Source organism: Geotrypetes seraphini, chromosome 3 (assembly GCF_902459505.1).
Source record: "Geotrypetes seraphini chromosome 3, aGeoSer1.1, whole genome shotgun sequence".
Lineage (NCBI taxonomy): Eukaryota > Metazoa > Chordata > Amphibia > Gymnophiona > Dermophiidae > Geotrypetes > Geotrypetes seraphini.
The window spans coordinates 273299901-273318958 of record NC_047086.1 but is presented as its reverse complement, the minus strand read 5'-3'; the positions used below and the strand labels follow the sequence as shown (position 1 = coordinate 273318958).

Here is a 19058-nt window from a genome sequence, read left to right as displayed (position 1 = left end):
CATGATAAGGTGGTCCTCCGTAGCCATCCTAAATTCTTGCCCAAGATTGTTTCTGATTTTCACATCAACCAATCCATTGTTCTTCCTGTGTTTTTTCTGAAGCCCCATTCTCACCCTGATGAGGTGGCTTTGCATTCTCTTGATTGTAAGCATGCGCTGGCCTTCTACTTAAAGCGTACCGCTCCTCACCGTACTGCTCCACAGCTGTTCATCTCTTTTGAACCCAATCATTTGGGTCACTCTGTTTCTAAGCGGACCATTTCTAACTGGTTGGCCACTTGTATCTCTTTCTGTTACGCTCAGGCTGGTCTCCCTTCCGGTTTGAGTCACGGGCCACAAGGTCAGAGCAATGGCGGCGTCTGTTGCTTTCCTCCGCTCGACTCCCATCGAGGAAATCTGTAATGCTACCACTTGGTCTTCGGTTCATACGTTCACGTCGCATTACTGTCTGGATGCTTTCTCCAGGCGTGATGGTCGCTTTGGCCAATTTGTTTTGTGTCAGGTTTGTTAGTGGCCCCCACAATATTAGGTGGTAGGGGTTAAGTGAGAGGCGCCCTGACAAACGCCCGGTCCTAGGTTCAACAGATGACTCACCAGGAAGTAGAATCAAAGAGGCACAGCCAGAGGTGATTGCATAAAGAATATATTATAGAAATAGTCTTACAGAAAAGCAATATTCTGAAGCATTACAATAATTAAGCATTACAATTAAGCAGAGAGCAAAGCAGTTTCCCTGCCTTACATAGTTCAGAGACAAAGAGACAGAGAGTCTGAAATTCTAGGGAGAGCCAGAGAGAGAGAGAAAGAAAGGACAAGAGATAGATAGATAGATTGATAGAGCAGAGAGGAGGCTTTTATACCTTGGAATCTTATTCTGAATATAGAAATTATTGTATGTCCAAATATCTTTCTGTTTAGAATTTGTAAACTGTTTGAAACAATGGTTAATTTAATTGATAAAGGAGGGTGTGATACTTGCAGGCATGGAGATGGGATTAGTCTCTGGCTTCTTTGTCCCATTCAAGCAGCCTATCTTCTTGATCTGTGCACCTGGATCCATTGTCCTAAGCACCCTCTTAATCAGACATTAACACCTTTTAGCTAGTCATGATTCAATCAGGGCTACTTAAAACAGTTTCCCTGCCCTCAGGGTCTATCTGCATTCACATGCCAGAGTCAGATTGATATAATTTCCCATAGGCCTTCGCTGACATAAGTAATGCCAACTAAAAATGCTGAATGGTAGCGATAGCTATGCTGACATTTTGCAGCATCTGTTCTCCTAAGTTGCCAACTTTCCCTCCATCCCATTCTAGTTAGCTTGGAGGTCACCCACATGTAGAGAATATGCTGCCTGCTTGTCCTGGGATAAAGCACAATTACTTACTGTAACAGATGTTTTCCAGGGACAGCTGGCAGATATTCTCGCAACCCACCCTCCTCTCCGTGGTTGGCTTCTTTGCTTGCTATCTGAACTGAGGACACGCTGAGGAGACGCATAACCTAGGCAGGGCGGGAGGGGCCCGTGTGCATGCTCGGGCCAATCGCAAGCCTGAAGATCTTCAAGCAAGTTTGCTTGCGAAAACGTCCGCTAGGGGGCTCTGTCGGTGACATCACCCACATGTAGAGAATATCCACTAGCAAAGAACATCCAGAAAGGGGATAAATCTTTCTTCAGGTATATCAGTGACAGAAATAAGAACTCGGGCGGGATAATACATCTCAGAAAACCAGACGGAGACTATGTGGAGACGGACTCGGATAAAGCCCAACTGTTAAATAAATACTTCTGCTCAGTCTTCACCCGTGAGGCGCCGGGAATCGGCCCTCAGCCACAAACAAGGGTTAAATCAGTTGACCTGTTTAGTAATTTCAAGTTTACACCCAGCAGCATCTACTGCGAGCTGTCAAAAATCAAGGTCAACAAGGCAATGGGGCCTGACAACCTACACCCTAGGGTGCTCAGGGAGTTGGGTGATGTCTCCGCGCACTTCAATCTCTCCCTTAGTACAGGTAACGTCCCGACGGCTAACGTCATTCCACTCCACAAGAAAGGCTCCAGGATGGAGATGGCAAATTACAGACCAGTGAGCCTCACATCAATAGTGAGCAAACTAATGGAAACCCTAATCAAACGCCAATTGGATAGGATCATGGACAAGGAGAATCTACAGGATCCCCGCCAACATGGATTTACTAAAGGGAGATCCTGCCAATCCAACCTGATCAGTTTCTTTGACTGGGTGACGAGGAAGCTGGATGCTGGCGAGTCCCTGGACATTGTCTACCTGGATTTCAGCAAAGCATTTGACAGCGTACCTCACCGTAGGTTGCTGAGCAAGATGAGTTCTTTAGGATTGGGCGACACATTGACCAAATGGGTTGGGAACTGGCTTGGAGATAGGCTTGGAGAGGTAGTGGTGAATGGCACCCCCTCCGAAATGTCAGAGGTGATAAGTGGAGTGCCACAGGGCTCCGTCCTGGGCCCGATCTTGTTCAACATCTATATAAGAGACTTGACAGAAGGGCTCCGAGGTAAAATAACATTATTCGCCGATGATGCCAAACTAAGCAATGTAGTGAGCAAAAGCACAACAGACAAAAATGATGCCAAACTAAGCAATGTAGTGAGCAAAAGCACAACAGACAAAAATTCAATGGCAGACGATATGATGCATGACCTACTTCTACTGGAGCGCTGGTCTAGGTCCTGGCAACTCAGTTTCAATGCCAAAAAATGCAAAGTCATGCACCTGGGGAGCCGAAATCCATGCAAGGTTTACACCCTAAATGGCGAGATCCTGAGAAGAACTGAAGCAGAAAGAGACTGAGGGGTGATTGTCAGGGAAGACATGAAATCTGCAAACCAAGTGGAGCAAGCTTCATCCAAAGCAAGGCAAATCATAGGTTGCATACGCAGGAGTTTCGTCAGCTGTAAACCGGAAGTCATTATGCCACTGTATAGATCCATGGTGAGACCGCACCTGGAGTACTGTGTGCAATTCTGGAGGCCGCATTACCGCAAGGATGTGCTGAGACTGGAATCGGTCCAGAGAATGGCCACCAGGATGGTCTCGGGACTCAAGGAGCTCCCATACGAGGAACGGTTAGGGAAGTTGCAGCTCTTCTCACTTGAGGAACGTAGAGAGAGGGGAGATATGATCGAGACATTCAAGTATCTCACGGGCCGCATCGAGGTGGAGGAAGATATCTTCTTTTTCAATGGTCCCGCGGCAACAAGGGGGCATCTGTTGAAAATCAGGGGCGGGAAACTGCACGGTGACACTAGGAAGTTCTTCTTCACTGAAAGGGTGGTTGATCGCTGGAATAGTCTTCCACTCCAGGTTATTGAGGCCAGCAGCGTGCCAGATTTTAAGGCCAGATGGGATAGACATGTGGGATCTATCCGCAAAGATAAATAGGGTGGGTCATTAGAGTGGGCAGACTTGATGGGCCATGACCCTTATCTGCCGCCTATTTCTATGTTTCTATGTTTCTATCTGCCTGCTGTCCCTGGATAACACCTGTTACGGTAAGTAACTGTACTTTACAGTAGGAGTGCCCACACTTTTTGGGCTTGCGAGCTACTTTTAAAATGACCAAGTCAAAATGATCTACCAACAATAAAATTTTAAAAAACACAAAGCACTCTGTATGCAGAAAAAATGTTAATTATCATTTATATTCCACGGGTTTTCAAAGAGGTCAAGGCAGATGACTTTTTTTTTTTTTCCAATTCTTTATTCATTTTATCATCTTACAACAAGTACACAATATTACATCATAAAAAATAAACACATCACTTGAATTTCTTACTAATAACATCCTAAATATATAAATTAATCCCTCCTCACCCACTCTTTCCTTAAATATTTCAATCAAAAATATCATATATTATAAACTTATTTAATAATTAACCTTTAAAAATAAATTTATACCATCCCCCCCACCCCCTATGTATAAATTTACTATCAGTCAAAAATGATGTCTAATCATTATAATAATTTGCTAATGGACCCCATATCTTTTTAAAATTGTTATAATTCCCATTCTGCAAAGCAATTACTCTTTCCATTTTATAAATGTGGCACAACGAATTCCACCAGAATGTATAATTAAGATTGTTATAAATTTTTCCAGTTACTAGTGATATGTTGCATGGCAACTCCTGTCATTATCAATAAAAGTTTGTTATTACTTGATGATATTTGACTCTTTGTTCTCATAGACATACTGAACAGAATAGTATCATATGATAGAGCTACATGGTTTTCTAATAAACAATTTATTTGGGACCAAATTGATTTCCAAAAAGCCATGATATAGGGACAGTAAAATAATAAATGATCTAAGGTCCCTGCTTTCAGAATACAATGCCAGCATCTATTAGACTTAGAGCTATCCAACTTTTGTAATCGAACAGGGGTCCATAATGCTCTATGTAACAAAAAAAAAAAACAAGTTTGTTTCATAGATGCGGACTTTGTACATTTCATTCTCCAAGACCAAATTCGTGGCCATTGAGATGCAGAAATTTGATGGTTAATCTCAATGCTCCAAATGTCTCTAAGACCATTCTTTGTTTTTTTATTCATGAATCCAGATATCACTTTATACCACTGAGCGGCTTGGTGTCCCAAGAAATCCGCCTGAAAGCATAAAAACTCCAGACTATACTGAGAAGTGGTGGAGAGTAAAACTGTGACTGAGTTCAAAGAAGCGTGGGATGAACACAGAGGATTTAGAATCAGAAAATAATATTAAATATTGAACTAAGGCCAGCACTCGGCAGATTTGCACGGTCTGTGTCTGTATATGGCCGTTTGGTGGAGGATGGGCTTGGGAGGGCTTCAATGGCTGGGAGGGTGTAGATGGGCTGGAGTAAGTCTTAACAGATATTTCGGCAGTCGGAACCCAAGCACAGTGCAGGGTAAAGCTTTGGATTCTTGCCCAGAAATAGTTAAGAAGAAAAAATTAAAAATTTAAATTGAATCAGGTTGGACAGACTGGATGGACCATTTGGGTCTTTATAATAATAATAATAACAACAGTTTATATACCGCAGGACCGTGAAGTTCTATGCGGTTTACAATGAATTAGAAAGATTCTACAAATTGAATGGGACATTCATAGTTAGAGATTGGTGGTTAGCAGTTTACAGGATCAGATTTGGGGGGTGAGGTTGTGATGGAGTCAATTGTACAGATTCGTTACCTAGATACTTCAAGAACAGGTATGTTTTTAGATGTTTCTTAAATTCACCATAGTTGTTTGCGTGTAAAATTAGTTTTTCCAGGTCTTTGCCCCATAAGGCTGCTTGATACGATAGAAGTTGTTGATGGTGTCTCTTAAATTTACATCCTCTAGCCGATGGGGAAACAAACTTCAGGTGTGTTCTTCTCTTATGTCTGTTGGTTGAGAAGGAGAAGAGGTCAGTTATGTATTTAGGGGCTAGACCGGATAGTACCTTGAAGCAGAGACATCCCAGCTTAAACTTCGCACGTGCCTCCATTGGCAGCCAGTGCAGGAGTCGGTAGGAAGGGGTTATGTGATCGGACTTCTTCAACCCAAAGATCAATCTGACTGCCGCATTTTGTATCAGTTGTAGTCTCTGCATTTTCTTTTGGGAGATTGCCAGATGGGCAATGTTACAATAATCAAGATGGCTTAGTATTAGGGATTGTACCAGAATTCTGAATGATGAAGTGTCGAAGTATGCTCTAATGGACCTAAGTTTCCAGAGAGTAAAAAACCCCTTTCTGACTAAGGAGTCCACATGGTCTTTCATGGTTAGACCTTGGTCCAGTATTACCCCCAGAACCTTCATTGTAGATTGAATAGGGTAGCTGAGATTGTTGATGCGTAGTGGTGTTGTGGTGACAGGTGGGTGTGGCGAGGCTATGAAGAATTTAGTTTTATCTGAATTAAGTTTCAGTCTGAATTCTGTGGTCCATTGTTCCATCAGGTTTAGTGCTTCTGTTGCCTTGGGGGGTGGTTTCAGAGGGAGAAGTATTGAACGGGATAATGATTGTAAAGTCATCCGTGTAACTGAATAATTTTATACCCCGCTGGGCCAGCTGTACGCCTAGTGATGATATGTAGACGTTGAAGAGCAGTGGGGATAATGGAGACCCCTGTGGAATGCCAGATGGCCGTTATCTACTATGTTACTATGTTATTATTGAGACTTTTCTATTCAGGGAACCCATCCTGAATAGCCTGCTTCAGTTGCAACCATTTAAAACTTTGTGATTTATTAAGACCAAATTTATGTTGCAACTGTGGAAATTCAAGCAGTTTACCATTTGAAATAACATCATTTAAAGTTCGTATACCTGCAATAATTCAATGCTTCCAGACAATTTTAAATATGCCAATTTGAATCTTGGAGTTTATTCATAATGATTGATTTGTTGATTTATTTATTGGGTTTGGAGTTAAATTACTAACATCTAATATAATAAAGCCCTAAGCGCGCATGCGCACTCCCACCTGCGTGCTCCCGTTTTCCGTGCACTGTAGGGACCCGCAGGTAGGAGTGCGCATGGGCAGGGAGCCTGTCGGCCGTGGCGGCTCTTGCCATCTGAAGGATAAAGCCAAGAAGCACGGAGCTGGAAGGGAGAGGAGCTGCTCACCTCCCTCCTCCCCTCCCCCAACGGACTTAAAACCCCCCAGAGCTCGCTTCGGGTCTGGCAAGGGCTGCGGGTCCTGAAACCTTCCGATTCAAGCAGCGTCTGCAGCACTCTACACATGCTGCTTCGGGGCCTTCTACTGCCCTGATTTGCTGGGCAGTAGAAGGCTCCGAAGCAGAGTGTGTAGAGTGCTGTAGACACTGCTGGAATCGGAAGGTTTGTCGAGACCACGAGAAGGGAAGGGGGGGCGGTAAGGGACTAAGGGAACCGGCCAGACCGTGGGAAGGGAAAGGGGGGTAGGGGAAACACTGCTGCTGCACAGGAAAGTGGTGTTGGGGGAGGGAAATGGAGGGGGAGGGAATGCTGCTGTGGCTGCTGCACAGGGAAGTGGTGGGAGAGAAATGGTGCTGCATAGGAGGCAGGGAGAGAGACAGATAGATAGAAAGAAAAGAAGAAAGACACAGGGGCAGGGAGAGACACAGAAAGACAGACAGACAAAGGGGGCCAGGGAGAGAGAGACAGAAATAAAGACACACAGACATATATTCTAGCACCCGTTAATGTAACAGGCTAAAATACTAGTATCTCAATGTTTTCCATGTATCCATCAAAATTCTGTTTTCTTTATATTTCCTAGGCATATTGATACTGAGAACATGAGATAAATGTAGAGGAAACAAGAGTCGCCATTCTAAATATAACCAATCCGGAATATTTTCCATGAGTTCTGGGAGGACCCAATACATACTCTGGCGTAAAATTTGGAAAATTTACCCCACCCTCTGCAATTGACTTTTGTAAAGATACTAAAGCAATTCTAGGCATTTTAATAATAATAATAACAGCTTATATACCGCAATACCGTGAAGTTCTATGTGGTTTACAAAGATTAAGCAAAGGTACAAATTGATTGACTTTAAGAGGAGAGGAAGAAAGAGGGTTAATAGGACAGGAAATCCATTTTTGAGGAGAACCAAACAAATTTTGTAAGAATACCGTTTAGTTTTTTATAAAAGGATCCTTGAAAAAAAACTGGTATCATTCTCATTTGATAACAAACCACAGGCAATGTCATCATTTTAATAGTTTGGACTCTCCCCCACCAAGAAAGATGTAAAGGATTCTATTGCTCACACATTTCTGTTACTTCCTTTAATAAAAATTTTTCATTCTCTTTTATTGTGTCTTCCAATGTATATTTTATCTTAATACCTAAGTATTTTAATCCATCTTCCTTCCATACAAATGAGATAGAATCAAATAATCCTTTAGTACAATGCACATTAAGAGGAAGAATTTCTGATCTATTCCAATTTATTTTGTAACCTGAAAATTTTACAAATGTATCAATCAGTTCTAACAAGCATGGAATGGTATTTTCTGGATTTCTCAAATAAAGCAGTATATTCCCAATCTGTACAGGGAATACCCTGTATCCCCTTTGCTTATTGAATGGTTAATAACAAGGGTTCTAATACAATATCAAAAAGCAAAGGAGATAATGGACAGCCTTGTCTAACCCCCCTCTGCAAAGTAAAACGCTCTGAAAAATTATTATTAATATACAATCTTGCAACAAGGGAGCTATACAATGTCTGAATCATTCATATAAATCCTGAATCTATACCAAACCACTCTAAAGCTTGATACATAAAATTCCACTCAACCCGATCAAAAGCTTTCTCTGCGTCCAAGGAGACAGAGAAAGCCGGATCATTCATGGCTTTAGTTAAATTTAACATATGAAAAGCCAATCTGGTATTATTAGAGGAATGTCTCTTAGCAACAAAACCTGTTTGGTGCATATCAATGATAAAAGGGAGAGCCTTAGCTAAGCGTAAAGCTAATGTCTTAGCTAAAAGTTTTGCATCAACATTGATGAGTGAGATAGGCCTGTAGTTATCCCAGGACAAGCAGGCAGGTATTCTCACTAGTGGGTGATGTCATCCGACAGAGCCCCGATACGGACATCTTGCAAGCATGTCTTGCTTGAAGAAACTCAGAAGTTTCGAGATGCCCGCACTGCGCATGCGCCAGTGCCTTCCCGCCCGATGCTTCGGGCGCGTCTCCTCAGTTCTTTTTCTTCCGCGGAGCTGTGAAGTCTATCTTCAATTTGCGCCCATTGAATCTCTTTTTTGCCTTCTTTTTTGCCGCGGGTTGAGTTCTTTTGGCTCTCCTGTGCATTTCTTTCTTTCTTTCTTTGATTTCTTTTTTCAAAAAAAAAAAATAAAAATTTTCCTTCCGACACCGAGTCGGCCGCGTGGCTGGGGCCCCGCGCCTTCGACCTTGCAGCGGAGCTTTTCCGGCCTATGTCCCGGCCGATTACCAGTTTTAAAAAGTGTAGCAAGTGCCAGCGCGCGATTTTCGCTCACGGACCCTCATCGACGCTGCTTACAGTGTCTGGGACCGGATCACTTCCCGAAATCGTGCCGGCCTTGCTCCACTCTGACGGCGAGAGTGTTTAAGCGTCGCTGTCTGCTGTGGGAGTCCATGTTCAAGATGGAAGCTTCATCGGATCCTGCAGCTTCGACATCGACATCGACGGGTGCTTCGACTCCTTCGGCGAAGCCCTCTGCCTCCCCGGCTGCTTCGGGCCTCCTGAAACCGGCATCGTTCACACCGGTTTCGGCCCCGACTTCGGCGCCGGTGCCTTCATCCGTCTCCTTGGAGCAGGTATCGACCCCGACAGTTCCACCAGTGGTGCTCAAGGTGCCGAAGTCTGGCAAGCAGAAGCACTCAGCACCCAAGGAGCGCGGAGACCGTGCGGAAGGGCCCCCTTTTGGTGCGGATCCCTCCATATCAGCTTCGTTGCGGTCCATCCTGGAGGCTCAGTTCGTGGAGCTCATGCAGACCATGGGGCCTCGGCTGATTGCCACCATCCAGGGTGATCTTCCAGCTTCGGCTTCGAGGGGCGGACCGCCCCCTCCTCCTCCTCCTCGCCGCACGACCTCGTTGCTCGGCGAGGAGGAGCGGCGAGCGGTGTCCGGGTCCTCGAGGAGGTCCTCCATTAGCGCTGTACCTCCTTTGGAACCGATTCCCTCGAGGAGGGCCTCCCTTAGTGACCTGCCTCCCTTGGAACCGATTACTCCGCCCCATGACTCAGTATGGCGTCCACCTTCGGGGCCACCCAGTCCTGGGCATAGCAGGAAGCAGGACGAGTTCTTCCGAACCCCCTATCAAACCTGGGCGTCGTCGGGGGAGGCGCCGACTCTGCCGCCTCTGCGATCGACGGCATTGAGTCCGATCTGCTCCTTGGAGGCGTCTGACCCAGTTTCTCACAGATGGGCTCGATCCCCGTCCAGGCATCGGGAGGGGCATCGCTCCAGATATTCTTCGAAGCATTCCTTTCGACACTCGACTGTCTCGCCTCAGAAGAAATTGCCTCGGTTGGGGTATGCTGCTTCGACTGGGTCTCCTCCTCCGGGCCCGGAGTTCGAGGACACCGAGGTTTTCTACTCGTCCTGTTGCTCGCAGGCCTCTCTGGAGCCTGAAGCCTCTTCTTCTTCTAGTCCGTCTCGCAGACCGGCGACGGCGGACCAACTGTCCTTTTCATCGTTCCTCAGGCAGATGGCGGATGACATGGACATTACTCTCGATGCTGGGTCTCGATATTCCAAGGAGTACCTCGATACCATGCACTTGCCTTGTCCTCCAGCAGAGTCTTTGCGGCTTCCCCTGCACAAGCTCCTCGACCAGACCTTCATGCGATGCTTCGAGTCTCCTTACTCTATCCCTGCGGTCCCTGGCAAATTGGATGCACGGTACCGCACGGTGCATCATAAGGGCTTCGAGGGTCCTCAGCTTTCTCACCAGTCCCTCCTGGTCGAATCCTCGCTTAAGCGGTCTCATCCTGGCCAGGTCTATGCGTCAGTGCCTCCGGGCCGCGAGGGCAGAACCATGGATAAGTTTGGTCGACGCATCTATCAGAATTCGATGATGGCGTCTCGAGTCCTGAATTACAATTTCCACTTTGCAGCCTACTTGGAATTTTTTCTACCTGTGCTTCGGAAGTTCACACCATACATCGAATCCCAGGCTAGGTTTGAGTTTGAAGAAGTGGTTGCTTCGCTGTCCCAACTTCGGCTTCAGTTAATGCAATCTGCCTATGATGCGTTCGAGCTCTCCGCCCGAGCGGCGGCCTGCTCGGTGGCAATGCGCCGGTTGGCCTGGTTGCGGACCATTGATATGGACCCGAATCTTCAGGACCGCCTGGCGAACGTCCCGTGTGCTGGGGCGGATCTTTTTGACGAATCCATCGAGACTGTCACGAAGAAGTTGTCTGACCACGAAAAGTCCTTCCAATCTATCCTTCGGCCGAAGCCTAAGCCTCAGCAGTCTCGACCTTCTCGTCCGCCGTTGATTTATCAGAGGCGTTATCAGCCGAGGCAAACTCCTCCTGCGAGGCAACCGGCGAAGCGTCAGCCTCCCCAGAAGGATCAGCCTAAGGCTCAGTCGCCTGCTGTCCCTAAGACCACTCAGCCTTTTTGACTGTCTCGTCGAGGGCATAACCAACCTCGTTCTGCCTCCCCCTGTTTTTCCCATCGGAGGGCGCCTCCATCATTTTTATCATCGCTGGGAGGCCATAACAACCGACCTCTGGGTCCTTACTATCATCAAGGATGGATACTCTCTTCATTTCCATCGGGTCCCTCCGGACCACCCTCCAAGAGAGTATCCTTCCAACTTGACTCAGACTGCCCTTCTTCTCCAGGAAGCTCAGGCTTTGCTCCGGCTTCATGCCGTGGAGCCGGTCCCGACGGACCAACTGAACCAGGGGTTTTACTCCCGGTACTTCCTTGTTCCGAAGAAGACGGGCGACCTGCGACCCATATTGAACCTCAGGGCCCTCAACAAATTCCTAGTCAGAGAGAGGTTTCGTATGCTGACACTTGCTTCTCTCTACCCTCTCCTCGAGCAGAACGACTGGTTATGCTCTCTGGATCTCAAGGAGGCCTACACTCACATTCCCATTCATCCGGCCTCCCGCAAGTTCCTCAAATTTCGGGTGGGACATCTACATCTGCAGTATCGAGTGCTTCCATTCGGCCTGTCCTCGTCTCCCAGAGTCTTCACGAAGTGTCTGGTAGTGGTGGCCGCTGCACTCCGGAACAGGGGTCTTCAGGTATTTCCATACCTCGACGACTGGCTCATCAAGGCCCCGTCAGCTCCAAAGGTCATTTTGGCGACCTTGACAACGATCTGCTTCCTGCAGAGCCTGGGCTTCGAGATCAATTTTCCCAAATCTCATCTGCAGCCTACCCAGTCCCTTCCCTTCATCGGGGCGGTACTGGACACCATTCAGCTTTGAGCATTCCTTCCTCCTCAGCGCATGGATGCTCTTCTTCGTCTCTGCCAGTCTGTGTCTTCTCGCCAGTCCATCTCAGCGAGACACATGATGGTCCTCCTGGGCCACATGGCCTCTACAGTTCATGTGACAACCCTTGCCAGGCTCCATCTCAGAATTCCTCAGTGGACCCTAGCTTCTCAATGGACTCAAGTGTCAGACCCGTTGACTCGACACATCATAGTCACTCCTGCTCTTCGGCAGTCTCTACTTTGGTGGATGACCTCTTCGAATCTATCCAGAGGTTTGCTGTTTCACACTCCTCCTCATCAGAAGGTTCTCACAACCGATTCCTCGACCTATGCCTGGGGGGCTCATCTGGATGGGCTTCGCACTCAGGGATTCTGGACCAGTGCGGACCGCCTCCATCAGATCAATCTTCTGGAGCTCAGAGCCATCTTCTATGCTCTTCAAGCTTTTCAACATCTGCTTCACGACATGGTGGTCCTCATCTGTACAGACAACCAGGTCGCCATGTATTATGTGAACAAGCAGGGGGGCACGGGATTGGTCTCCCTCTGCCAGGAAGCTCTCAGAGTTTGGGATTGGGCAGATCGCCACAATGCCTTCCTCAAGGCTGTCTACATTCAGGGGAAGGACAATGTCTTGGCAGACAACTTGAGTTGTCTCCTCCAGCCTCACGAATGGACGCTCCATTCCAACCCCCATCATCAGATATTTGCACATTGGGAGACACCTCAAATAGACCTCTTTGCGGCTCCCCACAACTTCAAGCTGCCTCAGTTTTGCTCCAGGATCTACACTCTTCATCGACTCAAGGCAGATGCCTTTCTGCTGGATTGGGGGAATCGATTTCTGTATGCGTTTCCTCCATTTCCTCTCATTCAGAAGACTCTGGTCAAGTTGAAATCAGACCAAGCCACCATGATTCTAATAGCTCCTCGGTGGCCCAGACAACCTTGGTTCTCCCTTCTACTTCAACTCAGCAGCAGGGAGCCATTCCTTCTTCCAGTGTTTCCTTCACTGCTTACTCAGCATCAGGGATCTCTACTTCATCCCAACCTGCAGTCTCTCCACCTGACAGCTTGGTTCCTCTCAACATAACTCCCCACCAGTTTTCCCAGGCGGTGAGGGATGTCTTGGAGGCTTCCAGGAAGCCTGCTACTCATCAATGCTACTCCCAGAAATGGACTAGATTTTCTTCATGGTGTATTTCCAATTCTAAGGAGCCTCACCGAGCCTTCCTATCCTCTGTATTGGATTATCTTCTACACCTGTCTCAGTCCGGTCTCAAGTCGACATCTATACGAGTCCACCTGAGTGCTATTGCGGCTTTCCATCAGCCTCTACAAGGGAAACCTCTCTCTTCTCATCCTGTGGTTTCCAGATTTATGAAAGGACTTTTTCATGTCAATCCTCCTCTCAAACCGCCTCCAGTGGTTTGGGATCTGAATGTTGTCCTTTCTCAGCTTATGAAACCTCCTTTTGAGCCTCTGAGCAAGGCTCCACTAAAGTTTCTCACTTGGAAAGTGGTTTTTCTGGTGGCCCTCACATCTGCTCGCAGGGTCAGTGAGCTTCAGGCCTTGGTGGCGGACCCACCTTTCACAGTTTTCCATCATGACAAGGTGGTCCTCCGCACTCATCCGAAATTCCTGCCTAAAGTGGTCTCTGAATTTCATCTCAACCAATCCATTGTGCTTCCAGTGTTTTTTCCAAAGCCTCATTCTCATCCTGGAGAATCAGCTCTTCACACTCTGGACTGTAAACGTGCTTTTGCTTTCTACTTGGATCGCACCAAACCACACAGAACTGCTCCTCAACTTTTCGTATCCTTTGATCCAAACAAGTTGGGACGACCTGTATCGAAGCGCACCATCTCCAACTGGATGGCAGCTTGTATCTCTTTCTGCTATGCCCAGGCTGGATTACCCCTTCCCTGTAAGGTCACAGCCCATAAGGTCAGAGCAATGGCAGCCTCTGTAGCCTTCCTCAGATCGACACCGATTGAGGAGATTTGTAAGGCTGCCACTTGGGCCTCGGTTCATACATTCACCTCTCATTATTGTCTGGATACTTTCTCCAGAAGGGATGGACAGTTTGGCCAAACAGTGTTACAAAATTTGTTCTCCTAAGTTGCCAACTCTCCCACCATCCCATTGAGGTTAGCTTGGAGGTCACCCACTAGTGAGAATACCTGCCTGCTTGTCCTGGGATAAAGCAATGTTACTTACCGTAACAGTTGTTATCCAGGGACAGCAGGCAGCTATTCTCACGTCCCACCCACCTCCCCTGGGTTGGCTTCTCTGCTAGCTACCTGAACTGAGGAGACGCGCCCGGAGCATCGGGCGGGAAGGCACTGGCGCATGCGCGGTGCGGGCATCTCGAAACTTCTGAGTTTCTTCAAGCAAGACATGCTTGCAAGATGTCCATATCGGGGCTCTGTCGGATGACATCACCCACTAGTGAGAATAGCTGCCTGCTGTCCCTGGATAACAACTGTTACGGTAAGTAACATTGCTTTTGGTGCATATCAATGATAAAAGGGAGAGCCTTAGCTAAGCGTAAACCTAATGTCTTAGCTAAAAGTTTTCCATCAACATTGATGAGTGAGATAGGCCTGTAGTTTGAAACCAAAGTGGGATCTTTGTTTGGCTTTGGCAAAACGATTGTTAATGATTCAGCCATAGTACCTGTAATACAACCTTTAGTTAGTTGAGACTGATATAAATTTAATAAATGCGGTAATAGGGTAATTTGAAATGATTTATAAAATTCTACTGTAAAACCATCACCACCTGGAGTGGATCCAACTCTAAGAGATTTCAACACTGTTTCTAATTCTTTAAGTGATATAGGATCTTCCAAACTTCTTTTTATGTTCAGGAACCTTCGGTCCAATAATTAAATTCAAAAATTCCAAACCATTTTTTCCCCTATCTTCATAAGGCTCAGAAGAATATAGGTCTTTCTAAAAATTTAAAAATTGATTTAAAATATTTCCAATTTTATTTTGTGTCTCTCCATTCTCATCCTTAATTGCAATAATTTTTGTTCTTCTTTTCTTTGCTTTAAGATAATTTGCCAATAATCTTCCCGCCTTATTGAAGCTGCCATAATACAGAGTTTGTTGGGAAAACAAATCCTTCCTTACAAATTTCGAAGATATCTCATTATATTTACCTTTTGCTTTTAATAAAGCCTGTAAAGTACTATGCTCCCATTTATCAACTAATTTAATTTCCAAATGTTTAATTTCTTTTTCCAAATTATAAAATTCATTTTTAAGCTGTTTTCTAATATACACCGAATATGAAATAATATTACCTCTCATGGTAGCCTTAAATGCGTCCCATAATGTTTCTTTGCTAATATCTTTTGAAGTATTAATTTGAAAAAATTCATTCATTTTTAATTTAAATTCATCAAGGAAATTTGAATTCGCAACCAATGTATTATCAAATCTCCTTATAAATTTGCTATAATCATGCTCATCACAATGAAATTCAATCCATACTCCACCATGATCAGATAAAATGATAGGATCTATGGCAGCTTTCATCACTTTCTGTACTATTTGAGTCATCACTTTCTGTACTATTTGATTTGAAACAAAAATATAATCTATTCTTGAAAAAGATCTGTGGACTTGTGAACAAAAAGAAAATTCCCAATCATCAAAATGAAGTATACGCCATATTAAATTACAAGATTGTGCCAAATTATCTAACCCTAATGACTTCATAACTTTACTCGGTTTTTTATCCAATATTGGGTCCATTACAGCATTGAAATCTCCAGCCACTATTAAATTAGAAGCAGCCAGTGGGAGTAGTAATTGTTGTACACTCTTAAAACATTCCATTTGATTCGTATTAGGGGCATACACATTAAACAATTCCAGGGTATTATTTCCCATACTCATTCTCACATGTACTCACCTTCCCAAAGGATCTGAATCAATCAACTGAAAATTAGCTGTACATTTTTTATTAATATAGCAACCCCAGCTTTTTTACCAATTGCAGGGGCAAAAAAATTGTCTCACCCAATCCCCTTCCAGTTTTTCTGACTCCACCCTTGATAGATACGTCTCTTGAATAAAATATAGATCAGCATTTTGTTGTTTCAGGAACGCTAACATTTTTTCCCTTTTTATTTGATGATTTAGGCCATTGACATTCAATGAAAAAATTTTAATCACCATCTAAAACCAAAAATATAATCCAACAATAAGACAAATTAGATGTAACAAAATGATTAGGCACCATTACACTGTTTATACAATTTAAAAAACCCCAATTTCCCCTCTTCAAACCCTTCATTCCCCATCCCTACAATTATCAATCCCCCCAAAATCTGTAAATCCACCCTTACCCATCCCCCCTAAATAATGATGAAAACTTGGAAACACACTTATGGAATCAGGTTATGAAAAACCCCAACAGGATAAGACAAAATATAATTTCATCTAATGTAATAAAACGGTAAGCCGCGCATGCGCACTTCCTATGCGTGTGTCCGTTTTCTGTGAGTTGTAGCACACATAGGAAGTGCGCATGCGCGGCTTACAGTCTGGCCTCACGCAAGGCAAGACAAGTGGCATGCGCGCCCTTCCCTGCTCTCCACCGCTGCCGGCCGCTAGCACCCCCTGCCCTCTCCGTCGCCTCCCAGCTCCAGCAGCGTAGGCAGCACTATAAACATGCTGCTTCGCGCCCTTCTCTTCCGATTTCCTCTGCCGCGTCTCTGATGACATCATCGGAGACAGACACGGCAGAGGAAATTGCCAGTAGAAGGCCGCGAAGCAGCGTGTTTAAAGTGCTGCCTACGCGGCTGGAGTCCCGAGGTTTGTCGGCGGTGGGAGGGTCAGGAGCAGGCCGGATCGACAACGGCAGTCAAAGAAGGGGAGGGGCCGAACGGAGCAGGGAAGATAAGGTAAGAAAAGGGAAAGGGGGAGTGGGGGAAAATGCTGCTACTGCTTCTACACAGGAAAGGAGGGGGGATAGGCCGGAAATGCTGTTGCTGCTGCATAGGGAAGTGGGATGAAAATGTTGCTGCACAGGGAAATGGGAGGGAGGGAGACAGAAAGAAAGTCACAGGGCCAGGGAGAGGGACAGAAAGACAGACAGAGAAAGGGGGCCAGAGACAGAGTCAATGGGAGAGGGAAAGGGGACTGCTTTGGGGGGAGGGGTGTGCTTGGAGCAAACAGCTTTGCTCTGGGGGGGAAGACAGAAGGGGCCATGGAGAGACAGGGAGAGGGATAGGGGGCTGCTTTGGGGGGGAGGGGTGTGCTGGGGGGAGACAGAAGGGGCCATGAGAGATAGGGAAAGGGGACATACAGCTTTGCTCTGGGGGGAAGACAGAAGAGGGCCATGGAGAGACATTTGGGGGGGAGGTGGGTGCTGGGGGCAGACAGCTTTGCTCGGGGGGGAAGGGGAAGACAGCGGCCAAGGAGAGAGAGAGAAAGAAATACAGACAGACAGACACATCTATTCTAGCACCTGTTAATGTAACGGGCTTAAAGACTAGTTAACTTATATTAAGCTATCTAAATCTAATTATGAAATCTTTAATAGAATTAATAATTCAACTAATGGACTCATGCTTTTAAAGGAATCTAGAGATTTACATTTAGATAAATTAACAATAAAGTTAAAATACATCTTATTATGATACAGAATATCTAAAATCATATATCTTATATTATAAAGTTAATATGACCTTATATAATTCCTGAGTATATATTATAATTAAGATTAATCACAGGAATAAAAACCCCCAATTTAAAATTTATATAAAATCCATATAACTTATATCACTGTAATTAAATTAAAAATTATAAATAATAAATCATTTTATCAATAGAATTTAAACATCTATAATAATAAAATGCTAAGTGCGCATGCACACTCTTAGGCCGTGTTCCCTGAGTCCTGATCTGTCGGGATGTGGCCACAAGAGTGCGCATGCGCGCTTACTACGTCACCACAGGTGGCGGAGGGAGCGAACGCGGAGTCCTGCCGTCGCCTTCCCGAGCCTCCATGAGTGAAATGAGGAGCTTTCCTGGGCGGCGCAAGGTCATGCCCGACCCTGGCTCTGCCTAGTGCTGACTGCACGGCCGAGCTGCTTCTATTGCTGCTCCGCGCAACCCCAGCCTCCCCGCCATCCCGCATGCCCCGGCCTCCTCCTCCTCCCGCAGATGTATGCGCACAGATTGGCGGGCGGCCCGCAGACAGAAGGCTGCTGAAGCCGTGGCGGAAACGCACTAAGCTTCCCCAGGGGTGGGGGTCGGAGCTCTCTGATGGTGATGGCAGTGCTAATCACATTTCTTCCCTCATCCTCCATACACAGCCCAGCCCAGCCCGTTGAGAAGTAAGTGGCACTCTCATAGGGTGAGAGCATAAAGCCAAGTGCTGTCCTTTCTCCCTGGACGCTTACATCAAAAGATATCAATGAGATTGTTTTGACCATTACAGGAGTCCAGAGAGCATCCTTAAGATATAATAGGAACTCTCACAATCATCTAAATGTAGTTGGGGGCAGAGAGAGGGGGAGTGAAGTGGTTAACACAATGACTCTAAGCTGTCCATGTCCCACCTAGTAATGAAATGTAAGTTCTTGGTGACTTGACACCACAGCTACAATATCCTGCACTTTTTTTCAAGAAGGGCTGGGCATGCTAATCAGGCTGCTTGACCGGTGACACAATGCAGAAACTGCTAAGCGCCCCAGGTGATCCTTTTGTCTTCTACTCTTCCCAGACCTCACCGCTTTAATTTAACTTTCCTGCCATGCTGCTGGATAAGGGGAGCAGTGAAGGGAAGGTAAAAGGAAGGGAGAATGGACAGAGGGAGCAGGCAAGGGGTGGTGGTGGACAGCCGAGGAAAAAGAAAGACAGAAAGAAAAAAATACAGAAACAGGCTAAGGAGAGAGAGAAAGAAATAAATACAGACACACACACACATATTCTAGCACCCGTTAATGTAACGGGTTATAAGACTAGTTATTATATATAAGATAATAATACTATATTCCTTCACTTGCTCCTTTAGTTTATATATGCCGATACACCTTATATAAACCATTTATTAAATAATCTGGTATTAAAATCAAATAAATTCCAG

The 19058-nt window shown here is 45.6% G+C and overlaps 1 protein-coding gene across 1 annotated transcript in view; it reads left to right on the top strand.

Moving 5' to 3' along the window:
• Positions 1-19058, top strand: part of HEATR1 (HEAT repeat containing 1) — a 693629-nt gene that overhangs the window by 209869 nt on the left and 464702 nt on the right. The window lies entirely within an intron of this gene.